Source organism: Chinchilla lanigera, unplaced genomic scaffold, assembly GCF_000276665.1.
Source record: "Chinchilla lanigera isolate Chin_1 unplaced genomic scaffold, ChiLan1.0 scaffold00007, whole genome shotgun sequence".
Lineage (NCBI taxonomy): Eukaryota > Metazoa > Chordata > Mammalia > Rodentia > Chinchillidae > Chinchilla > Chinchilla lanigera.
In genome coordinates this window covers 35,975,718-35,980,173 of record NW_004955408.1, presented here as the reverse complement: position 1 = coordinate 35,980,173, position 4,456 = coordinate 35,975,718, and the positions used below count along the sequence as shown (strand labels likewise).

Here is a 4,456-nt window from a genome sequence, read left to right as displayed (position 1 = left end):
ATGACAGACATTGTGAAATGACGGAAAAACGCTCAAGGGTAAAGGGCAACTGGGATGTGGGAAAAAGAGAAGGGAAAGAAGAAGAAATTTTGTATGTATGTATATATAGGATAGTTAACATAGTTGTTCTACTGTCTATTTCTTTGCTGAAAGAAACTGTCAATGAGTCCTTGACTGATCAATACTGCATGTCTCTATCTGTTTTCATGAGAAACCACTTTGAAGATATCAATATGTAATACAACAAGCATTGTCAATTTCCTACCACTTTGTTTGTAACTCTGTATTGTCTGTAGTGTTCTACTGCTATTTTGTAAAAGGTTGTCTGTCTGTTAATGTTTTCCTCCGTTTATTTTTAAAATAAAAAAATGTTAACTATGTAATGCAATTCCATTTCATTTTCTCATATTCCATAACAAACAAGTTTGACATGTAGGTGCAGAATTAACCAGAATTTTAATATGATGATAGTATAAAGATAAAAGATAGAAAAGTATAATTATGATATATTCATAAAATATATTCTCCCAAGAAACTCAACCAAAGTAAAAACTATATTAAGGGTTACCTTTTCAGAAAAACAACATGAATTACCAAGAGAGAGAAGTTTTATCTATTGGCACAGAAAGCTACACAGAAAAATCCTCCAGACAGTACAGAGTTACATACAAAATGGTAGGAAATTAACTGTTCTTTTGCTGTTTTGTAAAAGGCTGTCTGTCTGTTAATGTTTTCCTCCTTTTATTTTTAAAATTAAAAAAAAGAAAAATCCTCCAATATTTCAACAATCTCTAGCCCTGTAACTGGTGATTAATAAGTAGGAATAGAATACAGGAAATTTTCTTGACTTAGCGTTTTACATAGAAATATATGAAATCACAAATGTCTAAAATGTTATGATAAAAGTTTGCTACATTTTACTTTAATTATAAGAATAATAGTAACTGCAGAAAAGAGGGTTGCAAGTATTTCACTGAGTGCACTTCCACATTATATATTTTAAGACTGGGTCATGAGGCCATAAATGAACCACAGACAAACAGGAAAGTGAAAATGCGAACAAAAGGGGGGGATCAAAGATTCACAAATTTAAATATAATTCAATTTAACAATTATTGAATACCTCTCACTGCCTAGTTTTGAAGGTCACTTAGAACACCTTGAACAAGCTACTTTTTAGTTTCCACATTAAAATGGCAATATTGTTGATTTTATAGAGCTCTGAAGAACAAATGAAGTGATATGTAAAAATGCCTGTAACATGGTAAACACTCAATGAGTTACTGCTAATTCTAGTATTTTTTTATTAACATAAGCAATATGCTTTCTCCTTTGGTGACAATAAAAAGTTTTTACTTCTAAAAACTTATTTCCTGAGTCAGCAAAAGTTTCACATTTTTCTCATTACTGTACCTGATGAATTTCATGCACCTGGGTGTTGTAACTGTGATATAAATTACGTTTTGTTCAAAAACGTTTAGGGGAGGCTGCAATTATATTTTCTAATTCTCTTGCTCATTCTCAATCCACCCCTTGTTTGTGCTTCTGTTTACTTCCCTTAAGCAACACAAAGGTCCACAAAGCAACAACTTCATCTGTAAAGATAAAATCTGACTTTATCAAAATCTAGTTCAAAGAGAATAAAGTATTCATAACACTCAAATTTCTCAACCACCTTTTTGGCTGCCCTATATATTGTACTGCTATTTTCCATATGATGAGATTTTATTTTTATAGGATGAGATGGTTATATACCCCCATAAAAGTAAGTGTTTTCAAAATATGAAAATTTTAAAATCCAAGTGAAAATGGTTTTAAAATATTCTAGTCCATGAAAAATACTAATGTAAAATAAAAAAAATCTTTTTTCCCACTTTAATGATTAATTTAGATATATAAATTACATAAAGCACTATTTACATTTTACCAAATATATTCACTAATAATGCATTTGCACTGAAATATATATCCACAAAAACAGTGTATTATGAAAAGGTCACAAATTTTCTGGGCTGTAAAATTAAAATATGACTGGAACATTAATACCATGGTATCTACAGAGGCTACACTATATACCAAGGAAGTGTAGGAAATGTTTACGCAATGTAAAAGATGTTTGAAAAGGTTATAAATCCACTGGCCTTTAACTTTCCAGATAAAAGGTACTTATAACTGCCCCTCAGAAATGGGTATGCATACGTTTATACATACAAAATATAACAGACAACTTGAGGAGGTTCGTAGATCTTCTGAAGACAGAATCCATACAAGTTAAGGATCTTTAATATTCAGTGACTATTTTCACCATGACCCCAAAAGTCTATGCTAATTGATCGTTTTTCTGACGTCAACATCTAAATCACATCAACAGAAAGACAAATGTTAAGTAACAAGACACTCAACTAACAAGAGATCCTAGCACTTACTCTGGCATGTGTGCACTCATATTAGTAGAATAATTATTAAGAAGTGTGCTGGAGGTAATCATTAATGTATTCAGAAGATCTTTGAACTTTTCACAATAAAAAGAGTAAACTATATTTTCATACCCAAAGGTTTCTTGACAAGCAATATCAAAATAGTTTTCTCAAACAAAAAGCAGGTCAATAAAACATGGAAAACAAAAATGAAGTGCAATATCTTTATAGATAATCATTAACATCTGTTAATTCCCTATTTTGTACAAAGTACTTCTTATAATGATGTGTATGATTTACAAAAATAAAAGATGCAGACCCAGTCTTCCAAAAATATTTAATATTATACAAGCTGAAAATAATGACCAAAAATATGATAGAAGTTTTATTACATGTATCCAAAAACAATTGTAAGTGTCATATATGTACGATACTCTTTCAGTCCTATAATCGTTACAATTCTAACACGGCTTTGCTGGCAGCCTTCAATATCTGTACTTTTATACACCACTCTCATGTTGAAACAAACCATTAAAAGTCCAGGCAAGTTTCATAAGATGAAAAAAGACTGCTGTAAAATATGATGAATTCACTACTTTTAACAAATTGCCAGGGATAATTTATTAAAATAATTTATAGCTTATTTGTTTGTTTTTTAATCAGAAGTTCTGCACATCCATCACTCAAGCTTACCATCTCACTTTACACCTTTTTGGACCTCTGTGTCCAACTCCCAACCACCTCTGCTGTCGCCAGCATCACCACCAACACCCCCACCTAGTGTCACAGCACTTTCTGTCACTAGAACTTCATTTCTAATCCCAGTTGCCTGGCAAGACTCACCCTGCCGCACATACATAAAATACTGCTTCACTTCTAATGTCCAGCCCCTTTGCAAAACTCACTCTACCAAAAGCTCCAGCCTCCAGCAATTGGAGCTAACATCACTGACTTGTAAGTGGATATATCTTTCTAAGACTCAAAAGATAAAAGGGTATCTAGAGAAGGATTCCTATTTATATTTCTAAAACTGTAGGAGGGAAAAATACAGTTTCTAGCTTACTGTTTGTTTGTTTGCTCTCTTTTTTTTGAGACAGGGTCTGGTTACGCAGTTTAGGCTGACCTTGAACTCACTATGTATACAGCCCAGGTTGGCATTAAACTCTTGGTTATCCTCCTGCCTCAGCCTCCCAAGGGCTGGGATTACAGGTGTGTGCCACCATGCCTGGCTTCTGGCTTTTCAAATAGGAACTCTTGTATTTTGTCATCAAATAATGGCCACATATGTTTCATTCTATAGTAGTATTAATATTACTTTACACTACGGATCAAATCAACTTTTGAGTGCTGAAACAACAACTCAAAAGATATTTGCCAGGTTATGTTTGAGAAGAAAAAAGTTACAATTAAAGTACTGATGGTGATGTTTTACTGAGATTTGTGTGTACAGGGCACTGTGCTAGGTGGTGTACTTATATTCTCACTTAATCAACACAACGAAGTACCTATCATCATTATATTATATGTAATAAGAAAACCAAGGTTCAGAAAGTGCGGGGCTAGAATTCTAATGCTTTTCTATATGATCTAAGTCTGTACTCTTAGCTACCACACTTGCTTGTCTTATTTGTGTACAATATTTCAAATTTAAACACTACTTTATAATATAACCTTATTTCACTAACAGTTGATCACTTTTGTGTGTGCGTATGCATGTGTGTTTGTGTGTAATACAGTTACAAATAGACATACATTAAACAAATTTGTTTTGCTTTTTTAGAATCCATGTATTAAAATTCTCCACATATTAGATAGCAATAGCAATTATTCATATACTGTGATACCTTGGTTGTCGAAGGGTTGAACTTTTCCACTACTAGAACAGCAAAGTTCAAAAAAAAAAAAATCTGTTCAGTATTTGTAACCTTGCTAAATAGTCCAACCATGCGGCTGGGGATTTAGCTCAGCGGCAAAAGCGCCTGCCTGGCAAGCGCAAGGTCGTGAGTTCGGTTCCCGGTACCGGAGAAAAACCAAAAAAA

General features: G+C 33.0%; 1 protein-coding gene across 2 annotated transcripts in view; it reads right to left on the bottom strand.

The window, feature by feature from the left end:
* The window catches only part of Commd10 (COMM domain containing 10), a 157,091-nt gene that overhangs the window by 64,912 nt on the left and 87,723 nt on the right, over positions 1–4,456 (bottom strand). The window lies entirely within an intron of this gene.